This window comes from Dreissena polymorpha, chromosome 7 (genome assembly GCF_020536995.1).
Source record: "Dreissena polymorpha isolate Duluth1 chromosome 7, UMN_Dpol_1.0, whole genome shotgun sequence".
Taxonomy (NCBI): domain Eukaryota; kingdom Metazoa; phylum Mollusca; class Bivalvia; order Myida; family Dreissenidae; genus Dreissena; species Dreissena polymorpha.
The window spans coordinates 91612129-91630464 of NC_068361.1; the positions used below are offsets into that span (position 1 = coordinate 91612129).

The 18336-nt window shown below is 33.3% G+C and overlaps 1 protein-coding gene and 1 non-coding gene across 2 annotated transcripts in view; one reads left to right on the top strand and one right to left on the bottom strand.

Moving 5' to 3' along the window:
* Positions 1 to 18336, bottom strand: part of LOC127838617 (uncharacterized) — a 414202-nt gene that overhangs the window by 329682 nt on the left and 66184 nt on the right. The gene's annotated exons all lie outside the window — the stretch shown is intronic.
* Trnas-uga (transfer RNA serine (anticodon UGA)) lies at positions 90 to 171 on the top strand. Its single transcript has one exon. It is a non-coding gene; the product is annotated as a tRNA-Ser (tRNA).

The following is an 18336-nucleotide window of genomic DNA, read 5'->3' on the forward strand; positions in this document are numbered from 1 at the left end:
AATACGATTTCGCGATTTCTTCAAAGATCGAGCGAGCCTTTTTACCTGTTTACTTATATATATCTAATTTAAGGTTACACAGATGTAAAGTTGTCGTGGCCGAGTGGGTAAGGCGATAAATTTGAAATCTTTTGGGATTTTCCCGCGCAGGTTCGATTCCTGCCGACATCGCATACTTTTTGCGACGCGTTTTATTTCTTTTCTAACGTAATTTGATTTAATATAGCACATAAGCTATGTTTATTGTTAAATATGTTGAAAATTGTATGCACATCCTTCAATTTTAAAATTAAAACAACGTTATGGCTAAATTGATTAATTTACTGCTGAAAATACGAATGATGCATGTTGCATTTTTATTTTTATTTCAAAAAGTAAACGGTAAATCTGTCTATTTTTTGGTATTTTTGCTGTATATAGTGTTTCTATAAAAACTTAATTTAAAATATAACTTAAATGATACTATTTTGAATTTTATGACACTTTGTTTTTAACCGACCCAATTTTTACTTGGCTGAAATCACTTACATTTCATGGCGCTATTCCATAGATTAAAATTTGTAAAAAATAAATGTCTGTAAAAGAATACTTATTTCATCTTGTTTAAACTTTAAACACCTTTACTGCATCTGTACACACCAACTGCATGCCCACATTTGGAAATTTGAATGAATTATGGAACTTTTATATACCCCAGGGGTGAAAATAAACTGGACAAAAGCCGAGCGTGAGGGTGGTTTTGAAAAAATCGGTTTATTTTTTTTTAAGAAAGGAAAGCTACCTACAAATTTGCATGTAGTTTAGTGAAATGATGCTGATTAGGAAAATAATTAATTAAATTATATTTGGATATGTGCCCATTAGAGGTGCGCAAGCTTAAAAAGGTAGAATTACCGAAATTCCCGTTCTTACACGTTGTAGCATGGATCGGGTATTGAACACGATACACGTGTGTATTAGCACCCTACTGTAGTCCCGGCGGGGTTATCAACTGCACCAATACACCGGTAAGCAACCAGGGGAATATCATATGAAAAAAGAACTATCATGCATGTTTGTTTTGTTAAAGTGTGTCACAAAATTTCCCTAACTGCCGATGTCGGCTATAATCTCGGTATAAACATGCAAAGAAATTAACATATATATAATGTTAATGCCGATATGTTATTGGACATTTTGTATGTCAAATGTTCATTATTTGCATTAAAATTAAGACGATTGTATTGAACACGATACACGTGTGTATTAGCACCCTACTGTAGTCCCGGCGGGGTTATCAACTGTACCAATACACCGGTAAGCAACCAGGGGAATATCATATGAAAAAAGAACTATCATGCATGTTTGATGTGTTAAAGTGTGTCACTAAATTTCCCTAACTGCCGATGTCGGCTATAATTTCGGTATAAACATGCACAGAAATTAACATATATATAATGTTATTGCCGGTATGTTATTGGACATTTTGTATGTCAAATGTTCATTATTTGTATTAAAATTAAGACGATGCTTATTTGCCAGAAAGCGTTTATTTCAAATTCAAAACAAGCAATAATCATACATAATACCAAAATATAAAACTAACAAAATGGCAACACTCTCGCTTAACGCAACGTTCAGAAGCACGCGCACTTAACAAAATTATTGCAACTAATGCAAGCTGTAATTAATATGTGACTACTTGCTATACAACCAGTATCATGCGAAAATTGATCTTATTTAATTGTGGTTCCCTCTTTGAATTTATGTTGCCTGTCGACTTTTAGAATAATGTGTCAGTAAGAAATGTATTGCTTGCTCTACAACCAGCATCATGCGAAAATGGATCTTATTTAATTGTAAATCCCTCTTTGAACTTAAGTTGTCAGTCGACTTTTAGAATAATGTGTCAGTAATAAATGTTTTTCTTCAGTTTCACATGTTTTTTAAGAAAATTTAGTGAAAGATGCAAATGTGTCTTATTTATTTTTTTCTGTGTCTTCAATGTATCTTATTTATATGTGACTGCGTGCTTATTTTTTTTTTCAAGAAATGAAAGATGCAAATGTGTCTTATTTTAATTTTATCCATGTCTTAAATGTGGCTTATTTATATAAGATAAAATGATATACTGCCAGTGTCATGCAAAAAAGGATCTAATTTCTTAATATCCACATTCACGCTTTGTTCTTTATTAGCACCGTCTTTAATTAGGCTATCTATTTAAAGTACAGATTACTGTGAACTTAATAATTGTGCAACGGTGATGTTGATCCATTATCGTTGTTAATTTAAAATGTAGACAACAAGTTAGCAATTAATGAAATCAGTTATTTTGGAAGTAAATCTAATTGTTTCTGTTCAGTAGCCAGGTGGATGTGTATTGAGCGGATAAGATAGGGATCACCACAACAAGTTTCTAATACACAGTATAGACTTCCCCTATTATTATTAATTACCTGATTGGAATAAAAAAAGTGTTAAAGATCATTTCATGTGAAAAGCAGGATTTCTGACATAATTTCAATCGTTTTGCTTTTATACACAATTTCATGGAACAATGAATATATTGGCGCGATGGAACACAATTTATAAATCAAGCTGACAGTATAGTATCATTTTTTAATTATGTGTAATTTAATTCGCATTTCTCCCTTAACTCGTTCAATGACACGTGAACTTATATCAATTATAAAACATCACGTGCATCATTAAATATTTTTTTTTAATTATGAAAACATATATGTTCTACATGGTTTTGTTTAGTTTTTTTTCTCAACCAGAGAGACATTATAAAACATTGTTATATATAAAGCGCTTTACTTTTCTACATTACATAAAGATATATCGATTTTTTTGTTAAGTGTACGTGCTTGACATATTTATAAAAAGGCAGTGTTTATTTTTGTAATAAAATCGAAAATTGACATTTAATTTGATGCAATCCACATTGTTTAGCGGCCAAGCGCAGTATTCCGCTCTCGGCGGCCGATGGTGTATTGCAATATATACAATGAAAAGCTGGGTTTCTGACATAATTTCAATCGTTTTGTTGACGCGGAAGTGCTTTTTGGTGGCCAAAAATACTATTGTTCCCTTTATTTAAACCTAAATCAGTATTTTTTTACACTTGAAGGTTTGTACAGCGGGGATTTCGGTACCGGCGCGGGTTTATGTGCTTGTTAAGAATTACCGAAATCCCCGCTAAAAGGCAACATATTATCCTGATTTATGCTTTGATTAAACATTGATAACTAAATTGCAAAAGTGTATAGCATATTGTAAATAAGGTAGTACGATATCATTTGTTTCATCAGATTTGTTTGGAAAATACTTTCTGAAGACTTATTATTACTATGTCATGTTATATTTACATATACTTTTGTGTAACCAATGTTTTAAATGTACATTTTACCTTTTTTACATTCGTTTACACATTTTTCACATTAATAAACTATTTAATAATGGAAAAAATATTCTGATAAGAGTGTTTAAATGATTAACACTAATATGATTGTGTACAAATCAACATTAATGCAAAGCCAAAACCCAAACATAATGACATATAGACCCTTTAAGGCGTAATATGGGGGATTGGCGTAAACATGGGTGATTTCGGCTCTGGGCGTACGAATGTAGCAGTACCGAAATCCCCGCTAATTATTTTCCAAAAGAAGTAACCGAATGGGAGATAATACATGTCACTGGTTGCTAATGAAAAAAAACACTATAATAATTTTGTTGACACTTGAAGGTTTGTACAGCAGGATTTCGGTACCGGCGCGCGTTTAAGTTCTAGTGTAGAATTACCGAAATCCCCACTGAAAGGCAACTTAATGCTGTCAAGAGTGCTTAATAATTAAAATTAATATCAAATTTGTTGCACCTTAACATTCATGTGAAGTCAAAAACCATTCATACCGATGACCTATTGACCCTTTAAGGCGTAAATATGGGGATTTCGGTACTAGGCGGGCGAATGTAGAATTACCGAAATCCCCTTTTCATCATCGCACATTAGTGTAACATAAATTTTAACACAATATATGTAGGGAAACTCATATGAATCGCGTAATGTGAAAATGATTATTATGCTATAATTCGACCACGAAACTTGACGTGACTTAATACCGGACATTATGGAATGGAGCTACGCTTGCCGTATTTGACATAAGACCCATTTTCGCAAATTATCTTATCAATGCTTATATGAATTTGATTGCTATAATCTTATGCGTATTCGACACGGAATTATTGTCAAGGTTTTTCATTTTGTCAATATTTATCATAGCAGGGGACATTGCTGACATCAATATGGATACTGTTTTCATTTTCTGTCGAGAAATGATATGACTTATTATCAAGATTATTTTATAGTACGGTAGCGTTCTCTTCACAATTGAGATTTATTTGTACAGGTAAATTGCTCTTATACTCACCATTCGGACTCGACGATCGGCTCGAATAAAAATGTTAGTCGCTTAAAAGTACAAATTCATCATATTGAGCACGATTATTATTATTATTATTATTATTATTATTATTATTATTATTATTATTATTATTATTATTATTATTATTATTATTATAATTATTATTATTATATAGCTTTTAGAAACTTATACCTTGAAAAAAATCCCATTGGAAAAAAAATCCCATGGGAAAAAAAATCCCATGGGACAAAAAAATCCCATGGGACAGAAAAATCCCATGGGATTTTTTTATTATTTTAAAACACGATATAACGCGTTGAAATCGCGAGAAATGCTCATCATTTGTTAAAAGGTAGTGTTTCTGAAGGTTACATGAATAAATCTCTAAAAATCAGAAAAAAATCCCATGGGATTTTTTTTTCCCATAAAAAAATGGGATTTTTTTTCTATCAAAGTAAATTGAACGAAAATAAGCACAAATGCTTTAACAATGCTTAAAATCGATAACTAAGCACAAACGAACGTGTTTTATGTTTTTGAAAATCCCATGGGATTTTTTCTCCCATAAAAAAAGCTGGAGAAAAATCCCATGGGAGAAACCAAAATTCCCATGGGATAATGAAAAATCCCATGGGAAATTACAAAAATCCCATGGGAACCCCAACTTTGCAAATAAAGTTCATAGTGAAGAAAACGCATTTAACAAGCAAAAATAACCAATTATTAATCACAAGTTAGACTTTTATCTTATACTTTATCACAAATAAGCAAACCTTCAAGAAAAAGGGTACTTAAGTTTGCGAAATTTCGGTTTCGCAAAGTTTTTCCGGTGGCCGTTTTATATGGGAGAGTCGTTTATCCCCCAGGATTCTGTCCATTCATATAAGACAAGGTCATGTAGTAGGGGTGCTTTTGCAATTCCAAAGGTCAAAGGTTTTGGTTCCAAATCCTTCTGCTCTCTTGGTTGCTCCTTGTGGAACAGCCTACCTGCTGACATATCCAGTATAAGAAGATTACCTTCATTCAAAATAGCAGTTAAGAAATACCTGATGGACAGTTTATAATTTTACCATGTTTATACCATTATTATCTATGTATCGTTTTTGTTTCGGTATAGGAATATTTTAATCAGTTCATCTTGATCTAGTCATTTAATATTATTTTAATTGCTGAAGATGTGATATTGTTTTTATCAGCTTTCCTTTAATTGATATTCAATTCTTTTTATTAGGTTTTAAGGACATTGCGTTGTGTGAAAGTTTGTGTATTAATTTCAAGTATTTTTTGTTTAGCTTTTTTGTAATCCATCAATATATTTCTTTATATTCCTTTATAGTCTATTCCCTACTGTGAATACAAAATGCCAAACATAGATTTGTACTGTGATAATATAATTTGGCCAATTATCTGTGATACCATTCCATTTAACAATGTGTACTCATATGAACTTTATTTTAAGGTCAATGTTTAATAACTACTTTTTGTAAGTTAAAAGCTCTCTAGGTTATGCCACCAGCACAAAGGACCACAATGGAAATAAGAGTCGCTCTTTTTTGTGTTATCCTTGGTGTTTGGTGTGCATGTCATGGTTTATTTATTCTCATGTGTTCTACTATTCTGTATAATACATGTTGTTTTTAATGTCCATGTATGTGTATTCCATACCGAAATAAATAAATCAATCAATCAATCAATGTGATCAACACCTGACTGAAATATATTCTGCGCTCTTATTACAAATTAATAAAGAACATATTGATTTGTGTTTGGTTGTCCGTGATTGTAATGGAAAAAGACTAATTGACAAATGGCTTCGTTGTTTAAAACACTCGATAACGGTTATTCAGTCCCACTTATCCGCTAATCATAACATAGAACGTGTCAATGACATAAAATAATAAGGGACAGTTACTATCACCTGAAATAAGAGACTTGTTAATTGGCATATGCCAAACAAGGCCCACCTCCTGCAAGTGACTACCAAGTGTCACCCCTCTTTCCCCAGCACGATTTTTTGCAACCGCGTATTACATGTATTACAAACATTACAAACAAATCGGACCTTTTTTTTCAAAAACAGAAATGTACGAATTTAAGTGCTGACGAAAAAGTCATTTTTTTAAAAAAGGACGAAATTTCGTGCTAACGAAAATAAATGGTTCACAGTATACAAAATGTTGAAACTATAAAGAAATTTGTGTTTGTGTGTAAAACTTCAATTGGAAATTTTTAGGTTCATTTGGGAAAAATCTATATTTTTTTCAATTTGGAATGAGACCAAATATCGGACCCGATTTTTAACGAAACAAACACTGAACAGGCTGCATTTCAATTCTTTAAGACATAAGTAAAATAAAACCGTATGATTATGATTTTTTTCTTGTACAGGTGTATTTACTTATAAAAATGTTATTAAACCAGTAATGTTCAGTTTCTTGTTTCACTTCCTTGTAAATTTTCAGCAATTTAATGTTTAATCAAATGTATACTTTGTTACAAATATATATATTTAATCATTTACAATCTCAATTAACATCAGCGATTCCAAAGCCGACCTGTAAATGAGTCCATTATTTATTGGCAATTTGCTAGTGCCAGGAAAAGAGCTATATTTTAGCAGAGATTACCTTTTCCCATTTTCTCATTCTTGATTGTCATTTTAATGATCCATTTAACTTTGCAGAACCATACTTAAATAGCACAAGGCAATTCATCAATGAATCATCTATGAACAATTTCAATAAGTCTTATGGATCCTAACTGTCCATTTAAATTTTCAACTTTGCATGACCTGTAAATGGGGCAACTTATGCTAGAGACTGCTCTTTTGGCCTCAACATCTAATTGATTTAAGCGCCAGTTGTTTTCGCAAAATGAAAGATTTGTATCACCAATTTTCTAAAACTTTCGCATTTGGCGATGATTGCGAATGGCAGTGGGAGCCCTGATACTGTAGGAGTTTGTTTGTTGTGAGTTGGATACTGTAAAACATCTGTTAGTCCTTAAAAGGTAAATTCCTCGTATTGTTGGAGTACATGGATAGCTTTTATGAGTGGTGTCAGCAAAGTAATTGTGTAAGTAAACAAATTATAGTCCTCATATTCATTTCAATATGGGTTCAAGTATGTAGGCGTTGTTGAGAGTTGAGTTCTGTAAAGCATTCGTTTTACTGCTCCAAATGTAGTCCTCAAATTGTGGGGATTGTTTTGAAGTGAATTATGCAAAATTCTTGCGTTAGTACTCAAAAGGTAAAGTCCTTATATTGTAGGAGTTGTTGTAACTGACAGCAAAATAACTGGTTGCTGAAACTTGACTTTAAAAACTGTTGAAATTTATGTTATTGTTAACTGTGCCGTCTGTGTTTTGGGACATTTGTTCAGTTTGATGTTGAGGAGACTGGTACATCTACATCAACAGATGTTCATTTTCTGTAGATATTAATTTTAGATGAACCCAGCCCTATATTTGCTTAACATTTCAGATGCCTTTCCATAAATGGAAGTGGGGGGGCTTTCAGTCATGTCTCTATGGCTGTATATATGTCCCAAAATTGGGATAAGCTTTATTTGACAGCAACATTTAGTGATGATGCAGGGCCCTTGTTACACTTTGGGGGAATGGGGCCGGAGCCCATAGACGGGGGAATTTCGCGTCGTTTTGGGCGGAAAGGTGAATTTTAGAAGATCTTTTCACCAACCATTCAACACTTAAAATTGCTATATTTTAATGTAAATTACATAAATATACATTAAACCAAAGGTTAACCCTTCCCCACTCAGAAGCAAAGTGAAAATGGCTATGTGCAAACAGCATAAAACCAGAACAGCATGCGATTAACTCGCAGTCTGTTAAGGTTGTATGCTGTTTTCCGCTCATCAGTATCTAAGGGTTAGAAAAGAAGCCTTTAAAACTTGAATTTAGTAAAAAAGGTCTTTGATTAAATTTAAGTTTCTCAGGGACTACAAATGTGTCAAAATACGTATCTAAGTTGTAAAGGGTTAATAGCACGATACCAGCTTGCAACATAGGTATAAAAGTTATTTTTAAAAAATTGGAGAGGGGAATTTTTTAGCTGAAATAGGGGGGGGGGAAGTATACTATTTTGAGGGGGAAAAACGGCCAAACGAGGGCCCTGTGATGACATGTTGTTTGGTGTGTTCAAGCATGTTCCATCAGGTTATATGTCACCACATTTTTACAGTCTTGAAGCATTTCTCTTTAATTTAAGGAAAATTTTAATATTTAGTTTTGAAGTGACAGGGTGATTTTTTTAGAAGCAAATGTGTTACACGAGTTTTATGAAGAAATGTGCTTCCTTAATTATAAAAGAAATAACATCCATGGCAATACACATTTTGATTGACCTATGTTGTAACTGAAAAAATTAATATTTTTAAAATACATATTGTGTTAGTATTAAAACCAGGTATGTATATTGTATGTATATTAACGCAACTCCATGCATAAATCCAATAACGGCGAAAATATGCTGTTGTGGCTGATAATCCAGTCAGAAAAGCCGATTTATTTTTTATTTTATCGATAACGCGCAATAGCTTAACGGTGTTAACCGAGATGATATTTGACTTTGGTAATTTTAAATACCGATTGTCACGTCATTTATTATTCACTATTTGAAATGTTACCCATTTTAGAAAGCTGAAATGTTACTCTTTCTAAATATCTAATCTCTATTATATATCAATGCATACAAAATTAAAAAGATATGACGAGTTAAACACAAAGTAATTACTTTTTGCCTTCCAACTGCGGCTGAGTTTCGGGTAAAAATATCGTCGTCTTCACTGTAAAATAAATTATTACTTTGTCATATTTAGTCAGAAATTTGACAAATAACATTCATTAGAAAGCTTATAGATTGACGTCTTTTTCTGTGTTATTTTCAATTGTTTATTTGAACTATTCAAGTTATTGCTCCGAGTTAAAATCACAACTTTTACTAGCAGCCGCGGTCGATTTAAGCGGCTGCTAGACGCGATCTTCAATTTTAGATCACCAAATTAATATCATTTTTAATTAAATATTTAAGAAGTAACCATCGTTCGAAAGCTTGGAAATAGATTTTTTATATTAAGTAATTTAATTAAAAAACATATGAAAAATAATACGGTATTCGCGATACCAATTTTTTGTGTGTTCTCAACCGCGTCAGATACTCACGGTGTATAACCATATCGGTCCCCCTCTCGGATGAAAACGCTATATCGGTACCCCTCTTGGATGCGGTACCGGTCATTCTCGGATAAAAACAAGGTTTTGTGTGGATGATCATCTACAAAACAACAATTTATTGTTAAAAAGGGACACGGATCATTCAAAGTAAGTATTGCAAGGAACGTTATAACAATGCTGCTTTGTAGTTATATGTTTATTTTCTCTGCTTCTTTAGTGATTAATTATATATAAGCGACACACTCGAGGGATGTCCCGCAATTGAATATGAGTTTTATTATTTTTAAATCTTTTTGGCGTGTATAATTCAAACATTTGATCGCATTGATTTAATAAGTTGTATGAAATAATGGTAGATATGGTTTAAAACGAGAACAGACCATTTACATTGTCAAAAATATTGAAAATCTGTCAACTTTCTGTTTGTACGAAGCACGGGTATGTCTCTCCAATGTATGATTATACCTTCACAGGTAACCTCTCGGATGGAGTTGGTCTATTAAAAACCCCGACTGATAATTCCTTTTAAATATCAATTATTTAATGATTATTGGTCATTTCTTATTTTAATTCTAACAATATTTTAAGCATTTGAAAAACTTAGCTAGTCATTATAACATGTTTTTTAAGGTTTTATGTGATACAAATCAGTATCTGCAAAACATGTTTTGACTTAAAGATCGGTTTTAGTTAAAAAAAAGAAAATGTCAGGGGCAGTAGTTTTGCATAAGTAAATGACCGTGCATTACCAATTTTGAGCATCAAGCGAAGCCCACATTAAGCAAATGCATGCACTGGTACGACATCCCTTGCAAACACGCTGTCGGCAATCTTATTCTGCATGATACTTAACACGTGATTGAACATAACCAAATACAAATAACCAAGTCCATGCTTATAACATGTACGATAGATGTCACTTCCTTACGTTTTGTTTGAAAAGTATGCGCAGAAATAATGATTTGCAGAGTATTTTTGTGAATAGCACTGACTGTATTTCTGATTTATGCGTACGTGTATTGAAAGATAATCTGACTCGGCGAATCAGCGTGTATGGTTTATGGTTTATGGTTTATTCAATATATACAATAGACATACAGTCCATGAGTATACATGATCAAAACATAGTAACATATATAAAGGCATAACATGTGATCAGTATTGAATTTCATAAGTTGTTAAGTAAGGTTTCAATACAGGCAAGGTCTAGGACAATACAAATTTTTGACAACATTTAGCATCACATTTAACAATAAATGCTATAACGATAACATCAATAACAGCAAAGGCGAGTCTTCAAGAGAGCGAGAAGTCAGGTTTGAGTAATGAATTGTATATACAATTAATCATAATACTATTTATACAAGTTTCTTTGACTAAATGCTTTATGTACATACATAGCTAAGTTTATGTTGGTACTTGCATTATCCGATTGAATTAATTCAATACATTTATCATGTTTGGTCTTTTCCAACAATATTTATTCATATACAATTTCCTAAGATTATCATATAAGGAATATTATAATAAAATGATATTCATCCTCCAGAACATTGCAATGTTGACATTTTCTATCTTGAAAACGGTATGGCTTCAGGTTTATGCAATCTGCCTGCTTCGATATCTAGTCTATGGGATGAAACCCTTAAACTACAAAGATCAGATCTAACCTTATTTATTCTAACCTTTTTTAAGTAAGGTTGCAATTCAAATTTACAAAACTGCCTGTTATTTATTGCTCTTGAAGAATCATTAAGTTCTGACATCCAATCTTGGATAAATGTATCATTTAATCTAGACTTTAACAAGGAAAAAACGCACTTTTCATCACCTTCACCTTGGTTTAGCCATGCATATTGAAAGCCTAATGCCTAAAACAGATTACAAACAGATTTTACCCAAGAATGTTTATTTGGTTTATTTATTAAATTCTCACACATGTGGCTATAAATACACTTTACATACTTGTGATCTTTTTAACTGAATAATTTTCAACCAATACCGTATTACATGAATGGCTCTTTTAGTAATCAAGGATGTTCTTCCAAGTTCCCCATATACAAAATAATTATGTGTCCGAATTTTCACGCCAAGTATTTTTTTTGCAAAAATTTAAGTGAACTCTTTCAATTGCAATTTACTCAGTTAAGCCCCATATTTCTGACCCATACTTTAAAATTGGTAAAACAAGCTGATCAAACAACTGTAATTTGGTATGTATTGAAATTGTTGGATAATTTATTAAATATGAGTTAAGCTTCAAAACAGCCTTTTAGGCTTGACCTGCAAGTGTTTAAAAGGTATTTGAAAAAGATCATCCTGTAGTGGATACAATTCCTAAGTATGTAAATGATTTAACCTTTTCTAATGCTTGATCTTTGCACAAAATTTAGTATCTCTAGTATGCATATTAGGCTTCGCCAACTATAGAGTTCAATATTTATACTGTAAGTTACCGACAGTAAATAGCTTGCTGGCGCTGGCATGTAAACGAACGGTAACAACAAATGGTATTTTTAGCGCGGGCCTTGATCTTACATATTTGCTCTCCAACTTACAGATATGTTTTTGTTTCAGATACCAATGACACTCTGAGCCTGAGGCTGCCGCCGTAGAAATTCAAAAACTAAATTGTGCGGTTTTTTATTTTATCAGTTACTTATAACGCATCTTGTGTAAAAACAAAGAATGATTGTTGCCGTGAGTTAGGTTAACAACAGTTAAGAAGTAAAAAAAAAGTTGGTACATATTGCTAGTGGTAATTCGTATTGTTAAATCGTATAACGTAATTTACCAATTGTTCATCCTCTGTACCTCAATATGCATTTGTTTTGTATATATATATATATATATTCATGTTTTTGACACGTTTTTTTCTGCGAATATACAGGTTGACATATATAAATACCAACCACATACAATGTTGAAGATGTACATTGCGCAAGTCAAATAAAATGTCTGTCTGTCTGGTAATTTCGGTGATATACTTATTTTGAGTGTATATATGTTCAATTCAGCCACTTTAATAGAATTTTTCAATATACACTCAATGATTCCCGACGCAATCACTCGAAAACAAAACGAAACCGACCATTTAAAAAATGTATTCAGAATTAATATAGCAGACATAGGCATGCACACTGAATTATTATATTTTTTTTTAGAAGGATTGGCACTGAATCTTTGGGTTTTGCCAAACTGGCGACTCGAGCTAGGATGAAAAGTCCAAGTCATTGTTACTAAGCAGTGTACCTGAATCTGCATGCGAGGCAATTATGGAGTCAGATGCATTGTTCGCGGCTGCAAGCGGAGTAACGACGGAGTCATTTCTGCCGGTGGACGAAGATCCGATTTTTTCTTATATGTGATCCAGGATCAGTATAAGCAAACGCGGACTGTTCGATCTTGTCTGCGGCAGAACAGGTTGTGATCACAATATCAAAGGAACCTTTGGAATGTATAGTTTGTAAAAATGAGATTTACACTTTAACACAACTTAAAACGACAAAGCAAGCTTCAAATCGACAGTTTGATTGTAAGGTTTGTGGAAAAAAATAGTCCACAAGCTCGGGTGCAAGTTATAACTGCGAACATTGAGACAGCATGTTCATCACTAAAGTAGGATGCAATCGTCACGTTTGTGAAGTGCGTGCAAAAGGAGTTAATTATACAACTGATTAAAATGACCATGTTTTAACTCATATGACATAATGTAAAACATATCACCGTACAAATTGCTAAGGTTCATTCAAAAGTCGATGCAGCCGTAAAATACATACAGCAAGTTTCAAATGTGAAACATATAGACAACTTTTTAAGGCAAAGCGATACTAAGCAGAGCATCGCCTTTAACACAAAGTATGTGACAACGTGTATCAATGTGGAAACACCTTCAATCACCAAAGGTCAGTGTATCGCCACAGAAAAAAGGACACTATGAAATAAAGTGAAAGGTACACAAAAGTATTGCGCCTCTTTAACCTCTGAATTTAAGTGTTCAGTATCACTACATAATAGGTTAAGATGTTGATATTCTTTATTGTTCTTTAATTATGTTATATTACAATTATGATTTTTATGGAAAACAAATTTTGGGACCACCAATTTGCAGCTAAAAGTGGTGGTGGTATATATATTCCTATCAATTGTTACGACTGACGTTTTATAGGCTTTAACTTAAAAATATCGATGCTTACATAAGGCCATGTGCCTTAATGTTTGTTTTGTTTAAAGGTGTTTATCTCGTCAATTACTGTAATGGTCTGATGTTCGATTGTGTTGAATAAAAATGAAACGAAACTTGTTTTGTTAACACGTCTTTATTGGAGTGTAATTTACTTTTCTATTATCTGTTTTTTTATTCCCCGCCAATAGCGATGGGATATTGTTTTTGGTGTTGTCCGTCCATTCTTCCGGAGCTGTTTGTGAATATCTGCAGCATGACATTTCAAGAAACATATACTAAATGTGTATCATCATACTGCGGTAGTGCACGCGGACATTAATTTGCATTATCGTTCTTCACTGGGTTGTATACAAGTTTTGCTATGATGACTCGGACATGTAAGAGCTATAGGCCTTTAATTAGAAGAACTTCAGTGAATTGTTTTTCAGTTTTATATGCGTATTATTACCATTGTCTTTTGGTGTGCACGTGCGATTTCGTCTGCTTTACACTGCTAAGTAAATAACAATCTTTTGCACAATGAATAATATGCGGATGATGATGTTTATTTGTAGCATTTGCTTGATGATCATACTTTTCAGAACAGAAATTTTCGCTTAAGATACTGCTATGGGGCGTTGGATTTGCTGCCCCATGCTTAACAAATATCTTGCATAACTTCCATTACATCATTAACCAGATTGTATTGAAGTATATATTACTTCTATTGTATATTCATCAATATAACAGTTATTGTTATTGCTTGACACAGGACAACATATTAATCGATTGCTTCATAAACAAAGAAGTATACATAGTTGACAGTTTAAAATTACATATCGACTGAATATCTCTGCGAAGGCATACATTCCAAAATGTTTTAAAAATTTTGCGAACTCATACTACTAGAGATAATACTATATTGATATTATTTAAAAAAAAGTTAATATAACGTGTAATGCTTAGATACTTATTTTTAAAGAACCTTTAAAAAGGTTTGTGTTTCAAGCAATCATTTAGTAAATACTTTAAATGCATTGTATAATGCCTAACATTAAATATTGTATTGCCGTCGGTACGCCGTTTAAAAATTAGTACATACAAAGACATAAGAAATAAGAATTTTTTTTTTCAACATGTTCAATGTTAAGTTCCTCAGATCTCATTTTGATGCGCAATCAAATAGATATTTAATTGTAGTGTAATTGCGTTTCATTCATTTAAATGACGTTATTAGCTTTTAAGAATAATCGGGCATTCTATGCTTTGAGAGAAACTCCACCGGTCCTGTATGGTGACCGCCAGCCGAACTCTGTACCGCGAGTCCGAATGAATGAGGCGATTCCGACATGAGGCTGCATTATGTGTGGAATCAGTGCGTGTCCCAGCACTCTAAACTAGATCTACTTAGCCTAGACTAAGGAATACTGTGATCAATTGTGAATGATCAATCTACTTTTTTTACTATTTTTTTTAACTATGATGTGATCTTATGCGGTATGTGTGTGTGTGAGGGGGGGGGGGGTGCATATAACCCAGAGAAAACACCAACTGCCACCAACAGAAACCACATTTTCAGGGAGCGGGAATCGAGCCATTTATTTTGAAAATTTTAAAGGGGTTTTGGCAAATGAAAATAATAATATAATGCAAGCGTTTATCTCCACGGTTTAAACTGGGTATATTTCACATGAAATGTTTGAGGCATTTTGACATACAAAACATTTCATGAATTGGTTTTTGTTTGTTTGGCCCTTTTCTTGGTGTTTACCGAATTTCTCTTGTTGTCTTTTACTACATGTGGTTCCCCAACGAATATGTATTCGCTTAGCGCATTTATTAAATATTTGAAATTAAAATTGGAATTTTTAGCTCCACTGGCCAAAGGCCAGCGGGGCTTATGTCATGGTCCTGTGTCCTTCGTGTGTGCGTCCGTGCGTGCGTCCGTGCGTGCGTCCGTGCGTTAACTTTTTCTTTAAACATCTTCTTCTCCTAAACTACCGGTCCAAATCTGATGAAATTTCTCAGGAATGTTCCTGTGGTGAACTTCTTTCAAATTTGTGCAAATTATGCCCCTGGGGTCAAATTTGACCCTGCCCCGGGGGTCAAAAAATTGAAAATTTGCTTAAATAAGGCCTATTTTGTGCAAACTTTATAAATCTTCTTGTCCATAACCATTAGGCCTATGGTTTAAAAATTTGGTATGTATTGACATCTTATACCTCTACCAAGTTTGTTCAAATTATGCCCCTGGGGTCAAATTTGACCCTGCCCCAGGGGGTCAAAAAATTGAAAATTTGCTTATAAGTTATATAAGGCCTATTTTGTGCAAACTTTAAAAATCTTCTTGTCCGTAACCATTGGGCCTAGGGCTACCAAATTTGCTATGCAGTGACACCTTATCGTCCTCTACCAAGTTTGTTCAAATTATTCCCCGGGGATTAAATTTTACCCCGCCCCGGGGGGTCAAAACATTGAAAATTTGCTTATATAAGGCCTGTTTTGTGCAAACTTTAAAAATCTTCTTGTCCATAGCCGAATGGCATAGGGCTACCAAATTTGGTATGTAGTGACATCATATTGTCCTCTAACAAGTGTGTTCAAATTATGCCCCTGGGGTCAAATTTGACTCTGCCCCGGGGGGTTAAAAAATTGAAAATTTGCTTATATAAGGCCTATTTTGTACAAACTTTAAAAATATTCTTGTCCATAACCATTGGGTCTAGGGCTACCAAATTTGCTATGTAGTGACAACTTATGGTCCTCTATCAATTATGTTCAAATTATGCCCCTGGGGTCAAATTTGACCCTGCCCCGGTGGGTAAAAAAATTGAACATTTGCTTATATAAGGCCTTCTTTGCGAAAACTTTAAAAATCTTCTTGTCCATAACCATTCGGCCAAGGGCTACTAAATTTGGTATGTAGTGACATCTTATAGTATTCTACCAAGTTTGTTCAAATTATGCCCCTGGGGTCAAATTTGACTTTGCCCCGGGGGGTCAAAAAATTGAAATTTTGCTTATATTAGGCCTATTTTGTGCAAACTTTAAAAATATTCTTGTCCATAACCATTGGGCCTAGGGCTAACAAATTTGCTATGTAGTGACAACTTATAGTCCTCTATAAATTATATTCAAATTATGCCCCTGGGGTCAAATTTGACCCTGCCCCGGGGGGTCAAAAAATTGAACATTTGCTTATATAAGGCATATTTTGTGAAAACTTTAAAAATCTTCTTGTCCATAACCATTGGGCCAAGGGCTACCAACATTGGTATGTAGTGACATCTTATATTACTCTACCAAGTTTGTTCAAATTATGCCCCTGAGGTCAAATTTGACCCTGCCCTGGGGGGTCAAAAATCGAAAATGTGCTTATATAAGACCCTTTTTTGGCAAACTTTAAAAATCTGGGCGCTTAAAGTTGGAAGGGTGAGTATTTTTATATATGGAAAAAGTTGCTACCGTGTTAACTAAACAGACAAAAAAGCCTGGGAATTGTTGCACAGGTCCTTTGCTTATAACGTAGGTACATTTATCTCTCCAAAAGATATTTTCGTTCTTTCTATTTCACATATTTTTATATGCTGAAGATCAAATCTACGCATTTGATTTGAAACAGATTCACAAAACCCATAGGAATCAAAATGCCGTCACCCTTTACCAAACAACACATTTTGGACTTTCCCAATTTGAAAGAGGTTGCAGACGTCAATTGAATTAAAATGGAATATGAAAGAAATGATCAGGTAGGGTAGAAATAATTGTAATAAAAGGAGAAATTGCTCATCAACCCACACATCCATAAGACCAACAGGCCTGAGAATATTATGATAATCTTAAGATTATTTTTTTATATTTATACATGTATTTAATTAAGTAATACATTTGACTTCTTTGACCAATTCATAACTTATATTAAGAAACTTATAAAATGGTCAGAAATATATATGGATTGTTGAGCAATTGACAATAATTACAACAATTCATGATCAGTCACGATTCACAAATGGAAAAATGAATCATTAGTTATTAAAAAGCAGCATATACGATAGTTAAGAACATTGCACTTCATTAATTTCAACACCTTCTCTTGGATACAATGTTTGAGTTTACCGTGCAGTATCATATATTGACTTTCCTTGAAATAATTATGTTCATGGAAGTTGTGTTTTTAAAATTAATAATATATAATTAAACTGGTTTTAACACTACAAAAAAGACATGAAATCAACATGTCATCCAAAATATTTTCATCCGGATATATGGTCACTTTCGACATATTTAAATAAAACCCGACTTTTTTCAGTTTATAAGAAAAACATTCATAACACATGTTCTTACTTCAATGCCTTTGTAAGCAGTCACCATCTGACCTAAAATGGCACTAAATGACAGGGTTTTATCTCATGTTTACAAGATGTTGATGTTGTTGTTGGTCACAGCCAAACGACCGCAGTAATCTCCACTGGTAAACGTCATATGTTCAGTTTTGTGACCCCCGGGGCCGGGTCAAATTTGAGCCCAGGGAAATAATTTGAACAAATTTGGTAGAGGACTATTAGA